We start from the raw sequence: 15683 nt of genomic DNA, 5'->3' as shown, positions 1-15683 counted from the left end.
AGAGCTATCTTCTTGTGCATGCATTCTCCAGTGTACTTATATGCATTTTATTTTGTAATTATCAAATAATCCTATAGTAGATACTATTATGTCACCTCATTTTGTACATAATGAAACTGAGGTTTAAGCATATTGCTCAAATTTATCCAACTACTAAACAGTGGCATAGGCATTCAAACTCAAGAAACCTGGCCATCAAATATGTACTTTTATATTCAATCTTCAGATGAATGCAGCTACCAGTTTAAATGTTTACTATTAGATCAGTCATGTAACTTTTCTGAACTTCGTAATTCATGCCGACTAAATGTGAAATATACATTTATTTCACATTATATGAACTGTCCAGCAAATAAAATGCCTGATATGATAATATTTCAAATACTCTTAGTTTAAAATAATTTCATCTTAAATTTAAATCTACAGAAGACGTTCAAAATCATATTCATTGAATCTTGGCATCTGAGAAACATTGGAAAGCTGCCCTTAAGCTCAGGGCCTTAGCAGGTGGTTATCAAATCGCCGAAGCAGAGAATGAGCCCCAATGGAAACAAATGAAACCAGTGCTCCAGTACAGCTGTCTACCACAGTCCGCGAATTTTCCAGTCTAGAAACAAGGAGAGTGGCTCATAGCAAAGTAAGTGACCTTCCCCAAATCTCACACGTATTTGTGAACAAAATATGGACAGGTCTTTAGAGTTCTGACTCCTAGTCTTCGTGTTATTTAAGCAACTCGTAACTCGTATGTCTATATCCAGTGTGCCCTGACCCAGGGCCGGCTTAAGTGAATGAACTTTGCATGTCATGACCTCCAGTTCAGCAGCAGCCAGAGACACAGACCTGTCCATCCACCCAATGCAGTAAGAAACGCTAACAAAGAAAATAGATTAGGAAAGGAAAATGTTTCCTTAAAAATAGAAAGTCATATGAATTTAAAAAGTAATAGGAAAACACAGCTTACCTGAAACTAATAGGAAAGTGAATACATTATTTAAAAAAAAAAAAATCTACAGACACAGACTACTTTACACCTATGTTTTAGTGGCCTTTAAGGCCTTTATTTTGTTTTAAAAAAAAATCAGAGACTACACATTAAAAGATGAACTATAGCAATACATTTTGTGAGTTTAATATGTTTAATATTCATGCATGCAAAGACAGTACAATGTAATATTAAATCAACAATGAACATAGATTCAAACAACTTATATACCAATAACAAGTTGATCCAAATAACATTGAAATTGTTTAAAATGGTAGCCTATTAATGAAACGCAGAACATTAATATTAAATTATTAATATCATATAAGTATCCCAAATATATGTAATGTAAAATACAAAACTACAGTCCAAAATAACAAAAATGTCAAATATATAAAATCAACTGGAGAAGATATTCACAATGCATATAAATAACAAGTTATAAAGATATATAAATTATATATATAATTAAATACATAAATTACAAAATACATGGGAAATTCTTTAAATTATTAAGAAAAAGCCAAACAATCTAGAAACCATGAATAAGAGATATTCACAGAGAATTTGCAGAAGAAATCCAAGAGGTCGATGAATAGATTAAAAGAGTTTCTGCCATGTAACTTAAATGACATGCAATTTAAATTTATTTTCACACTTATTTGATTGCTGTTAATTATCGCATCTAACAGTAAAATATGTGGAGGAATTATCACACAAATTGACAGTTGACTGGAGTGTAAAAGGTGGAGATGCAATTATCTTAAACCCAAAATATTCTAGTAAAATATTTACTTGAGAAAATATCGCCACATGCACAAGGATATGGGTTATACCAACAAAAGACTGGAAAGAAGCTAAGTATTCTTAAATAAACATTGCATATATATACATGTATATTTATATATATAAATTGCATATATATGATGTAATAAAATTTGGCAGTAGTTAACAATATATTAAACTGAATATATATATGTTTCACTCAAAATATATATATTTGAGGGAACAAAGCATAAAAGAATGATATGCTCACTATTATAGCATATTTATATCAATTTTGAAAAATGGAACGTCTACATATTTTAATGATATGAAAGTCATTGTTGGTATATACTAAGAATCAAAAAATTTTAATATGTATTAAAGGTCTGAAGATCATAGACCATTCACAAAATTTGCAAAGTTTTCCAAATAAGTTACAGAAAAACTAAAAAAGGATTTACACCACAGATTATGAATGAAGTCCAAACATAATACTGTTGGTAATCCTGAATTCACAGCTCTCTTTGACAATTTGAATTTGTGAGCAAAAGACACCACTTACCTAAGTATAATAGGTGAATCCATTTACATGTGCATCCATTCCTACCACCAAAAATACTTAGACGTAAAAGAAATGGAAGTTATAGGTTCTAGTGAAAAGAGAAGCTATTCTGAAAGTGAATGAGTACCTGTGTATTTTACCTGTGGGAGATGTTGGACCTCAGGTTCATTATATGAGAATATCATTTGGATAAGTCATAATTAATGGATTAGTTTTTGTCTTCTACTTTTAAAAGCATAAGATTATTGATGTCCAAATTTACATGAAAATTGCATACAATACGAATTATGTTCATTTCTGAAATTATTAACTTTTTTTGAATGGATAAAACCAAAACACCTGTGCTGTCAAGTCAATTCGGACCCTATAGGACAGAGTAGACCTGCCCCATTGAGTTTCCAAGGAGTGGGTGGTGAGTTTGAACTGCCAACCTTTTGGTTAGCTGCGGAAAGCTTAACCACTGTGCCACCAGGGCTCCCTTAGAATGGATATATAAATTAAAACCAGCAGCATTGTTTAAGAACATAATACATAAAAGTTTAAATGTTGAGGGGGTTCTAAACTTAACGAGATGTAGGCACCATGATCCGGAATGCAAGTCATGATAATATAAATGATGAGGTGATGGCTACAGTAGTATCTGTGGTGGCTGAAAGCCTAGTGTGTTTAGAGCACAGGTTGCATGTAAGTGTGGAATAGAGAATTTTTGCTTTTGTTTTTTCCCCATCAAACTTAGTTTTATTGGTTGTAATTTTTTTGAAACTTTCAAAATTTTAATTTGTCTTGATATTGAAGAAAATCATGTGAGAATACATTAAGCAAATATCTAAAACACATGCAAAAGTAATAACTATAGGCATATCTCCTCAATACCTACTAAAGTGCATAAACCTGAATTTCCTTCAATATAGAAATACCAAAAGTGTAAAGAACTCGGATTGCATAAGTAACATTTCATAACGCCATGAGTAAATTATGTGTGGCATACTGACAAATTATTAAAAAACAATAGAGGTATAATTTGTACCACTGTATATGTATGTTATCTAATTTTGTGTGAATAAAAAATAATGTATAGTAACAGCAGAGATGGATAGTAGTATGCTATGGCAAAAATCTTGTTTGTAAGTGGAAGATTAAAGTAGTAATTAGTCCTCCAAGTCTGAGATTTCCCAAGTCATTTGATCAAGTTTTCATAAAGATATGTACAAGCTTCCTTTTAAACAAATCTCATTTCTGCATCATTCTTACATCTTTCAGGCACCAGTAGAGCCATGGTCAATGCAAACGGCACCACAGGAATCAACTTCATTCTTCTAGGGCTCTTTAACCACACACAGATCCACCTATTCCTGTTTGCCATGGTGCTTATGATCTTCATCACCTCACTGATGGGCAACACCCTTATGATCATTCTCATTCATGTGCACCCTCAACTCCATATGCCCATGTACTTCCTGCTTAGCCAGCTTTCTTTCATGGACATGCCGCTGGTCTCCACCTTCGTTCCCAAAATGGCAGCCAACTACCTGATAGACACTAGGTCTATCTCTCCCACTGGCTATGGAGTCCAGATCTTCCTTCTTCTCACTCTGGGAGGGAGTGAATTCTTCCTCTTAACGGCCATGTCCTATGACCACTATGTGGCCATATGTCACCCACTGCGCTACCCCATTCTCATGAGTCAGAAGCTCTGTTTACTCATGACATCAGGTTCCTGGCTCCTGGGAGGGATCGATGGGCTGATGCAGGCTGGTGCCACCTTGAGCTTCCCTTACTGTCACTCACGGGAAATCAATCACTTTTTTTGTGAAGCACCATCACTGGTAGCCTTGCCTGTGCTGACACCACAATTTTTGAGTTTTTCATGTATGTCTGCTGCATTCTGATGCTCTTGATCCCTTTGTCTCTCATTTTGGCCTCATACAGCCTTATCCTGGCTGCAGTGCTCCGCATGCAGTCAGCTGGAGCACAGAAAAAAGCCTTTAAGACCTGCTCCTCTCACCTGGCGGTTGTGGGACTCTTCTACGGCACCATCATGTTCATCTACATGAGGCCCAAATCTAACGGTTCAGAGGACCATGATAAGGTGGTCTCAGCTTTTTATACCATCTTCACACCTGTCTTGAACCCCCTTATATACAGTGTGAGAAACAAAGAAGTCAAGGGGGCCTTGAGGAGGTGGCTGGAAAAACATTTTATGTGATATCAATGCTGAGCATAATTTGCCAAAATGGCAGCAACCAAACTGGTTACAGGTTACGTTTCTAAAATACTGTTTTGTTATTTTGTTCATCCCATTTAAATTCTTCTTTTGTGTTGTATCAAGTTATTTTGCTCTTACTTTGCCAATCTGGCTGCATTGTTCCTGTATGATTATTTTTATATATGGTAAATTAATTAAAAATTATATTTGTCCTCCTGTCATAACTTGCAGTGGTGTTTTTACTCTGAAATTAGGGCTCTGACAATAAGTATGATTGATTGAGTTTATAAATAGCATATGATATGTGTATAATTTGTATTTTTGATAAATAATGGAAATCATTAATTTTGATGGGGATAATACCTTTTGAAAACAAAACGTAGATCCTAAATCACATAATAAAGATAAAATAAATTCACATGAAATAAGGACCCAATGTGACCATCAAACATAAAATACGTAAGAAGATATCAAGAAATATTTGCAAAATGTTGCTGTGGGAAGATTTGTTAAAGAAACTTCCAGACAGAATATAAAAATGCTAATGGGCTTTTCATGACCTATGTTAAAACGTAAGAGCAGAGAGATGAGCTGAAGAAAAAAATATATTGTGTACAAAGGAGTCAGTACACAGTGGATTCAAAAATAAAACTTTCAGCAAAGAAGTCTCAAATTAAGAAAGGGCCTCAGGCCAAAGATCCAACACAAGTTGTGACTCTAAAATCATTTATTAAGGCTTCAGGACGATTTAAGACACAGTGCCTTAAATAAACATCCAAAGAGACAAAAGACCTTCTATAAATCTTGAGAGTCTTGTAGATTCTCTTTAGTTAAAAATAAATGGGACTACTAAAATGTTTTAGGGCACTGTAGTGCAGCAGAGTCGTAGGAAGCCCAAGGTTGGTAGTTGTGGGTTTTGTCTAATGGAGTAAATTCCAGTAAGATTCATGGAAAACTCACAATGTTTGTAATCATGTTTTTCTGACAGAAATATCACTAGTTTGGTCTAAGGAGTAAGCTGATTGTGGTGACTACTCAGTTTTCTCATGGTAGAGCAAGGGTGACTCAGAAAGCAGAGGCAAAAATCATGTAGAATAATTCCCAGAGAATCACACTGAATCTTAATTAAGGAGGTGGCAACAATTTCTACCAGAATTGCAGAATTGCAAGTGACTGTATGCCGCCCCAGTCCCTATTTTAAGAAGTGTCTGAAGAGTAATTGTGTTGGTGCAATTATAGAATCCCCATGCTGTGACAAAGAGAGAAACCAAGACTTCTAGTGCACATCCCCAGCTGAGAGCCCAGCCAAATTCAAAGCCATTTTTTTCAGTCCTTGGTGGCACATCATGCAAGTGTATCTTTCAGCTCCCAGTTGAGCCACTTCCACTGATGTTGCATGGAGTAGAGATGAGCTGTCCCTGATGAAACCTGCTGAAATTGCAAATTCATATGCAAAATAAATAATTGTTATTTTAAACTGCTGTGCTTTGTGGATACACACACACACACACATACACACATATACACACACTGGAATAGTGCTTAGGTGAATATATGTGTTACCTAAAACCCATAATAAAGATATCAACTACATTTGAGTAAAAGGGGTTATAATTCTCTTTCCCTACTTCATATAATCTGGAACCATTGTTCTGAATATAATATTATTATCTGTTTAGAATTATTTTATATTACAGAGAAGTCTTACCACTTTGGCTTTGATTAAAGTTTTAAGATGTTCTAGAAGTGAAAAATCAAAAACAATGTGGTTGAGGAAAAACCACTTAGATTTTTCTGTGAGAAGGCCGGGGTTGCCGTCTGGGATCAGTCAACTAAGAACAGGTACCTTGGGTAAGTTAGCTTCTCTGATATACAGCTATTCTGTCTGTAAAAACAGCATTCCTAAAATTAAAAATATATATATAATCAAGATTAAATTTAAGTTAGTAATGTGAAAATAGCATGACAGAGACTTCAGTGCCTGGAAACATGGCAGATGAGGTATCATAACCAACACACAGAGCTAGTTGAACAGATAGATAGACAGACTTGGAAACAGATTACAGGCATGTGGATCTAAGTTTTTCTTTCATGCATTAAAGAACTGCATATATATACCACAGGCACACACATACACAAATAAAAACAGTAATTAGAAAAATAAGGCAGAAGGAAGTAGCTTCTTTACCAGAATATTAGTCAAAGGAAATAAAAAAACAATGCTGTATCAACTTTCATGGCTCTGTGTTTCATGGACAACAGGAGATAAACTACAAGGCCCCTAAAGGTGAGGATTCAGAAGAACTCTGAATAAACCAGGGAATGTAAGGGACAACACAATTCTGTCTGAGTTAGCTAGAAATTAACCTCCCAGCTCCTCAAGTAGGTCCAGGAAATCTGCTGAAAATTCTTTCTCAGTGAATGGCACCAAGTAGAGTGGCTGAGAACTCAGTCAAGAACTTGTAGGTCACATAAAAAGCCCATAATTGTCTGCTGGAGAGAGAGGTCCCATGGAGCAGCATTGCGGCACTAGACATGGGAGTGAAGAAGTATTCTTGGACATCCAGCCCAATAGGTTTTCAGATGACTCCAGCCAGTATCTGATTGCAACTTCAAAATGGACATTCCAGCAAAGAACCAAACCACTCAACCCAGAATCCTGGGGAGATAATAACTTATTGTTTTAAACTGCCAAGTTTCGTGGTGGTTTCTTAGACAGCAATAGCTGTGAAGATATGAGTTAAAATATATAATACCTTTTATTGTTTGAGTAGATGAAGTTGTAATAAAATTAGTTTTTGATTAATTAAGTGTATGGTACATTGTCCTAGATTATCACTAAACATAAAGAAGTGAAGTGCATATTGCCTTAAATGATACAAAGAAATTGTGAAATGCAAAAAATAATCAATCCAAAGAAGACAAGAATGAGATGAAGGGGGGACACGGAGAAGATAAGTAACTAAAAATCACTACATTGAATAATATAAAGATTTTTTTAATTTAAAATAAAAACACTAATAAGCTGAAAAACACAAGTTTTTCAGCAAATGTAAATAGAAATGTTCCAAGCAAAGAATCTAGACTGGAGAAAACCTTTTAGTATTTTAAATTGTTGTTCTTAGGTTCCTTCATGTCGGTTCCTACTCAGAGCGACCCTATGTGTATCGTAATGAAACACTGCCCCATTTTGCCCAACCTAACTATCATTTCTATGTTTGAGTCCATTATTGCGGCCACTGTGTTAATCCATCATTTTTTGCTGACCCTCTACTTCACTAAGCATGATGTCCTTCTCCAGGGACTGGTTCCTCCTTATAATATGTCCAAATTACATGGGACAAAATCTCTCCATCCTTGCTTCTAAGGAGCATTCTTGCTGTACTTCTTCCAAGACAAATTTGATCATTCTTTTGACAGTCCATTTTATATTCAATATTTTCCACCAGCACCGTGATTCTAAGGCATCAATTCTTCTTTGGTCTTCCTTACTCATTGTCCATCTTTCACATGCATAAGAGGCAACTGAAAATACAATAGCTTGGGTGAGGTGCACCTTAGTCCTCAAAGCGACATTTTAGCTTTTTAACACTTTAAAGAGGGCTTTTGCAGCCAATTTGCCAAATTCAACACATCCTTTGATTTTTTGACTGCTGCTTCCATTGGAGTTAATTGTAGATCAAAGTAAAATTAAATCCTTGACAACGTCAGTATTTTCTCAGTTTATCATGAGGTTGGTTACTGGTCCAGTTGTGAGGATTTTTGTTTTCTTTATCTTGAGGTGTAATTCATACTGAAGGCTGTAGTCTTTGGTCTTCATCAGCAAGTGCTTCAAGTCCTCTTCACTTTCAACAGGCAAGGCTGTGTGTTCTGCATATTGCAGGTTGTTAATGAGTTTTTCTCTAATGCTGATGCTGCCTTCTTCATATAGTCCATCTCAGATCATTTGCTCAGCATACAGATTGAATAAGTGTGGTGAAAGGATACAGTCCTGACGCACATCTTTTCTGATTTCAAAGTAAGCAGTGTCCCATTGTTGTGTTCCAATTACTGCCTCTTGGTCTATGTAGAGAATCCGCATGAGCAAAATTAACTGTCCTGGAATTCCCACTCTTTGCAATGTTATCCAAAATTTCTTATGATCCACTCAGTCAAATGCCTTTGAATAGTCAATAATTAACACATAAAAATCTTTCTGTTCCACAGTCAGCCCCTGGCCTTGTTCTGACTGATGATATTGAGCTTTTCCTTTGTCTCTTTCCGTAGATGTAGTCGTTTTGGTTACTGTGTATTCCATCTGGTGAGGTCCATGTGCATAGTCGCCGTTTATGTTGGTGAAAAAAGGTATTTTTAATGAAGAAGTCATTGGTCTCACAAAACTCTATCATTCAATCTCCGGCATTGTTTCTATCACCAAGGCCATATTTTCCAACTACCAATTGTTCTTCTTTGTTTCCAACTTTCACATTCCAATCACCAGTAATTACCAATGCATCCTGATTGTACGTTCACTCAATTTCAGACTACAGAAGCTGAAAAAAATCTTCAATTTCTTCAACTTTGTTCTTAGTGGTTACTGCCTAAATTTGAATGATAGTCGTATTAACTGGTCTTCCTTATAGGCCTATGGATATTATCCTATCACTGACAGCACTGTACTTCAGGATAGACCTTGAAATGTTCTTTTTGAAGATAAATGTAACACCATTCCTCTTCAAGTTGTCATTTCTGGCATAGTAGGCTATGTGTTATCCAATTAAAAATGGCCAATATCAGTCCATTTCAGCTCACTAATGCCTAGGATATCGATGCTTATGTGTTCCATTTCGTTTTTGAAGATTTCCGTTTTTCCTAGATTCATACTTCGTATATTTCAGGTTCCAAGCATTAGTGGTATTTTCAATTGCCTCATATGCATGTGAAAGATGGACAGTGAATAAGGAAGACTGAAGAAGAATTGATGTCTTTGAATTGTGGTGTTAGCAAAGAATATTTAATATACCAAAAGAACAAACAAATCTGTCTTGGAAGTAGTACAGCCAGAATGCTCCTTAGAAGCCAGGATAGTGATACTGCATCTTACATACTTTGGCCGTGTTGTCAGAAGAGATCAGTCCCTGGAGAAGGACATCATGCCTGGTAAAGTACAGGGTCAGCTTAAAAGAGGAAGACCCTCAATGAGATGGACTGACACAGTGTCTGCAACAATGGGCTCAAGCATAACAACGAGTGTAAGTATGGCACGGGGCCGGACAGTGTTTCTTTCTGTGGTACATAGGATCGCTATGAGTTGGAAGCGACTCCACTGCACCTAATAACAACAACAATAAACATCTTTCTGGTATTCTCAGCTTTTAGCCAAGATCCACCGGACATCAGCAATTATATCCCTCCTTCCATGTCATTTTCTTTATTTTTTTTCTTTTAAATCAGGATTTTTTTATTTTGGTATTTATTTAACCACAACTTCTTTAAAAAAAAAGAAAAGAAAGGGAACACATATCTTTGTACCCAAAGCCTAGTACACAGAGCACATATTTCTTGTAGAGCAGAGTCGTTATACATGGTTGTCTGCCCAATGGATCAGAATCAAGTCATACAGAAATACAGCTGTATATGGCTTTAGTATGTCATATCTTCTTTGACAAGACAAGTGATGGAACTTACCATTGTGTCAGTTGGGTAGTGCTCACATAGTTCATCTGAAGAGTTAGTGTTTCTTACTCTTTGGTCTGCCATCCTAATGATCCAGATCTTTCTTCATTATAATATCCTGATTCAATTATCCTTTGAAATCCTTCCATAGGCTATATACTTACATATTCAAATTTATCTCTCTGGGTTTATAGTCTCAGTCTTCCTCAATACATATAATCAACTAATATACAAAAACAGAACCACTGTGGCCAGAAGTAGAACTGAAGTTAATGTAACAGTGGTTAAGAGTTTCAACCTAGGTTTACATTCCTACCCATTACTATCCATAGGACTCTGGATGTGATAATAGCACCTACTTCATGGGGTTAATACAGGCATGGAATGAACAATGTATGAAAAGTACTTGGTACCGTTCCTGACAGTGCACAATAAATGTTGTAATTATAATTAACAATGCACAGACAGGTCTTTGTTATTATGTGATAGCAATGACGGAAATAATAGTAATTCCCAAATGCTATCAGGTGGATATTTTGATTTTTCTCTCTCTTTTTTTAATTGTGCTTTAGATGAAGATTTACAGAGCAAATTAATATCTCATTGAGTAATAAATGCACATATTGTTTTGTGACATTGGTTGCCAACCCTACACCATGTCAACATTCTACCCTTGTCAACCTTGGGTTCCCCATTATCAGCTTTCCTGTTCCCTCCAGCCTTCTCATCCTTGCCCCTGGGTTGGTGTGCCCATTTAGTCTTGATTTGTTTTATGGGTCTGTCTAACCTTTGGCTGAAGGGTGAACCTCAGGAGTGACTTCAGTACTGATTTAAAAGGACGCTTAGGGGCCGTACTCTTGAGGTTTCTCCAGTCTCTGTCAGACCAGTAAGTATGGTCTTTTTTTGTAAGTTATAGTTTTGTTCTGCGTTTTTCTCCAGTTCTGTCCTGGACCCTCTATTGTGATCCTTGTCAGAGCAGTCGGTGTTGGTAGCTGGGCACCATCTAGTTGTGCTGGACTCAGTCTGGTGGAGGCTGTGGTAGCTGCGCAGCCCATTAGTTTCCACATCCTTTTCTGAATCAGTTTGAATTTCCGGAAGTTTCCTGTTGATGTACTGCTGCAGCCATTTTTTATCTTCAGCAAAATTTTACTTGAGTGAAATTTTAAGGAGGCATATTTAAATATAAAGACAAAGAATATATGAAATTTAAAAGGTCAAAAAGATACATCAGACAAATATTAGTTAAAAGGAAAGGTGGTTTAGCTATAAAATATTAAACAAAGCAGATTTTAAGAAAAGAAATCTCTAGATATGAAGATGCTCACACACACCATATAAGACAGGCTCTATTTTTTGGATTATTAGTTTGGAGTCCTGGTGGTGCAGTGGTTAAAAGCTGACACTTACCAAAAGGTTGGCAGTTCAAATCCACCAGCTGCTCCTTGAAAACCCTACAAGGCAGTTCTGCTTCACCCTATAGGGTTGCTATGAGTTGTAATTGACTCAACATGATTGGTTTTTATTTTTTCATACTAGCCAGCATGTTTTGTAATGCTCCTTGGTTTTCAGATACTTTCACTGACTTTATTTGACTCTATACCAAGGAGAACTACATTTCCCAAGATCCTTTGCCAGCATATTTCTTGTAGGAAATCACAATGTAAGACTGTCAGAAGATTAGAAAGGCTATAGGACAGAAGTCAGCAAATTTCTCCTTCTCTCTTTCCCCACTTCAACTATAGTTCCTGGAAGTAACCATGGCTCGCCATGATTTCGCTTCCAATGAGATAGCCACACTCTCCATGGTTTCAAATATTGTCTGCTGGTCCTCACCTTGGTTCTGGGTTCTGCATGAGGGCCCCACCCATGGGGTCCTGGAAGCCATCTTGTCCTGATGTTTGACGTTTTCCTGGGTGTTGGGAGCAACATACTGATGGGAGTCTCTAGGTTGATTCAGCTTCCCTTGTTTGGTTCCTTGATTCCTTCATCCCCTATTGAAGTACTTATCTGAATTTCGTTCTCTCTTTTGAAATAGCTAGTGATCTTTCTCCTGATAACTGGTTTTTAGATGAGGAAATTAGGCTTAGAAAACTTAAATAAGTTTTTGAAAGAGACAACCTACTGGAGACATTTTCTTATGATGATGAATAGAGAAAAGTGAAAATATAATATCACTGAAACTCTAGGCTTGGAAGTGGTATACAGACACTTTCAGCCACATGCTGTTGAGCAGACTTTATCACATAACTAGGTTAATGCGTGATGGAGTGAAGAAGTGTGCTCCTCATGTGATCAGCAGAAGGCAGTAATTATTTGTCAAATGGTAGTCTCTTTATCACAGACTCCAATCACCATGGGCAGAAAGTTAGTTGAAAAAACTCTTTAGCAACCATAAGAGTATATTCCACAATTATCATGGTAGATAGGAAACCCTGGTGGTGTGGTGGTTAAGTGCTACGGCTGCTAACCAAAAGCTTGGCAGTTCGAGTCTACCAGGCGCTCCTTGGAAACTTTATGGGGCAGTTCTACTCTGTCCTATAGGGTGACTATGAGTCAGAATCAACTCAATGGCAGTGGGTTTTTTGTTGGGTTTTTCGTCACGGCAGATAAGGTAATATGAATCTTTTAAAAAGCATATCTCAGAGAGAAGACCCGGGGCAATGATATAAAAAATAAATGAGAAAACTACTCCAAGGAGGCAGAAAAGTGGCCTTATCAGTGACTATTCCTCATCTGAAATATAGTAGGCCTTTAAATGTCTGCCTAATGGAATTTCAGAATTTCTGGGGGCCCATGATTCCTGTGGATATCTCATTCTTTCCTAATACCAGTGTTTATTTCTGTTATCCTGTCCCTGTCCAACCAAGACATGCTGGATATTTGGATAACTGGGAAATTTAGATAATTCACAGGTCATCAGATAAAAGATGGACCTTATTGGTGACTGCTTATCACCAAGAGATCCTGGGCTTTTAGCTTATTCCATGACTGAATGGGACATTTGGTTGTCTCCTTTGGAGAGGAGTTGGGACCCAGAAGGGTGAACTACTTGATTAGGAATGTGGGTTAGTCATCTGATCTTCATCCTTCCTGGCTCAAGTTTAGATTGCACTTCCCTTTTCTTTGAAGTTAGGTGTGGACTGTGAAACATCAGTGCAAGTGACAAGTGTAACCCATGGCAAGAATTAAGAGCCAGTGAGTGAAATTCCATGTTCTTTACGTCTCGGAAACTCTATGGGGCAGTTCTACTCTGTCCTATAGGGTCGCTATGAGTCGGAATCGACTCGACGGCACTGGGTTTTGGGTTTTACATCTTCCATAAATTGCTGTTGCTTCACAATGAGGGAAGCACCATCAGCCTGTGTCCCTGAGGAAGGACAAATCCCAAGATAACATGCAGCGTGATCCAGAAATCCACTATTGTGGTTTTATGACAGAGATTTTTTTAAATCACTGGTGTTATACTACAGCATAAACTAGAATATTATAACTAATTGCCCACATTCTAGACAAAAATTCATGTTTGTGATTCCACTCATCTAAAATTAATAAAATCTTGTCATTCCAGTGAGAAATTTGGGAATGTAGCTAAGTACACAGAGGGTAAAATTTCAATGTTGAAGGGGAATTAGATTTGTGTAAGTGGTAAAGACCAATGTTAAAACAATTTGGTAGTTTTTTAAATTTTTTCTAACAAAATAAGACATAAACTCTGAAGTAACCCAATCTTCAAAAATACTGATATAGGATAGATGGAAATTACACAGGAGAATACAAAATAAATTCTTTTGTTCTTCTCATGTTTTATAGAATTAATTAGGAGTCCCAAAGAGAAGGATATAATCCCAGAAATTATACTTTTCATTAAGATTTCTGCCATTTTATTTTCATATCAAAAATATTTGAAAGGTAAAAATAAATATATCCTTCCAGCTTTCAAAAATAGTCACTGAGTGTATCACAATAAACTGTTCTCTTAATTTGTTTTATTTCTGTCAGTATGCAATAAAATTGCCAAGGAAAACAATAAGGCATCAGCCAATATACTGGATTATGCAATGCTGGGTATATTCCTCAGCCTCCCTCAGAGGATGCACATGATCCCTTTCCTCACGAAAGGTGCTCTCACTTGTAAATTACTTTCACAGAAAAACAAATATTTCTAATGCTAAGAAAACGTGGCTATAGGCATCAGATAGAGCATCAAAAATCAGAAAAAAAGTATTTACTTTTTATTAGATGAAATAAATTTCTAAATGTTCACCATCACTACTCATTTTTCTTTTGGTATCTGGAGACCATAAACATCACTATTTGTGGCACCATGACCTGCACAGTGACTAATAAATGATAAGTGTTTGATAACCTAACTGTTGATCTAAATAATATGTAAATTGGTGGCTATATTTTCTTTTTTTATGTAGCATAAAGTAAGTTCCCTAAAGCCCGTTGCCATCGAGTGGGTTCTGACTCCTACCAACCCTACACGACAGAGTAGAGCTGCTCCATAGGGTTTCCAAGGAGTACCTGGTGGATTTGAACTGCTAACCTTTTGGTTTGTAGCTGTAGCTCTTAACCGCTATGTTACCAGGGTTTCCAAAGTGAATCCAGGGTCTTATATCAAAACTTGCTACTATATCAAAACTTGCTACTACATTCTGTAAATTGTATTTACAGGCTTGGAGTGGATAAGAAAAGAAATTATAAACAAGGAATTATAAAATGGACTCATTGAGAAAAAATGTATATATATATAGTCCAATCAAATGAATTATTTGCAAGGGAAAAAGAATTAATATTTTGTTATAAAAGCTATGATTGGCAATAAATTTACTTTAAGTGAAATAATAATAGCAAGATATAAAATTGTTCTAATTTGAAATTTTTAAGCTTAGTTTAAAAATCATAAACAGAGTGAGGGTAATGGGGAAGTTATGGTATACCCAAGTTTTTCAGAAGTAAATATTTAGCAAATGTGTATGGATAACAATTCTTTTTTTTAATATTAAGTATTCTTTTTATTGTGCTTTAAGTGAAAGTTTACAGTTTGAGTAAGTTTCTCATACAAAAAACTTATACAAACATGGTTAATGTGATCCTAGTTGCTCTCCCTACAATGTGACAGCACTCTCCTTCTTTCTCCCCTGTGTATTTCCTGTGTCCATTCATCCAGTTCCTGTCCCCCTCTGCCTTCTCATCTCGCCTCCAGACAGGCTCTACCCACACAGTCACAATGTGTCTACTTGAGCTAAGAAGCACAATCCTCACCAGTTTCATTTTATGTCTTATAGTCCAGTCTAATCTTTGTCTGCAGAAGTGGCTTCAGAATGGTTTTAGATTTGGGCTAACAGAGAGTCCAAGGGCCATGACCTCTGGAGCCCTTCCAGTGTTCAGTCAGACCGTTTAGCCCGGTCTTTTTACTAGAATTTGAGGTCTGCATTCCACTTTTCTCCTGCTCCATCAGAGATTCTCTGTCGTGTTCCCTTTCAGTGCAGTCATTGGTGGTAACCGGG

The 15683-nt window shown here is 36.5% G+C and overlaps 1 pseudogene; it reads left to right on the top strand.

Moving 5' to 3' along the window:
- The first annotated feature begins 2625 nt into the window (after window positions 1-2625).
- Window positions 2626-4674, top strand: LOC100669261 (olfactory receptor 2T33-like; annotated as a pseudogene).
- Window positions 4675-15683: the final 11009 nt, after the last annotated feature.

The sequence above is a fragment of the Loxodonta africana genome (assembly GCF_030014295.1).
Source record: "Loxodonta africana isolate mLoxAfr1 chromosome 22 unlocalized genomic scaffold, mLoxAfr1.hap2 SUPER_22_unloc_1, whole genome shotgun sequence".
In the NCBI taxonomy this organism is placed as follows: Eukaryota; Metazoa; Chordata; class Mammalia; order Proboscidea; family Elephantidae; genus Loxodonta; species Loxodonta africana.
Note: the sequence above shows the minus strand (reverse complement) of the source record. Positions and strands in the feature narration are given on the sequence as shown.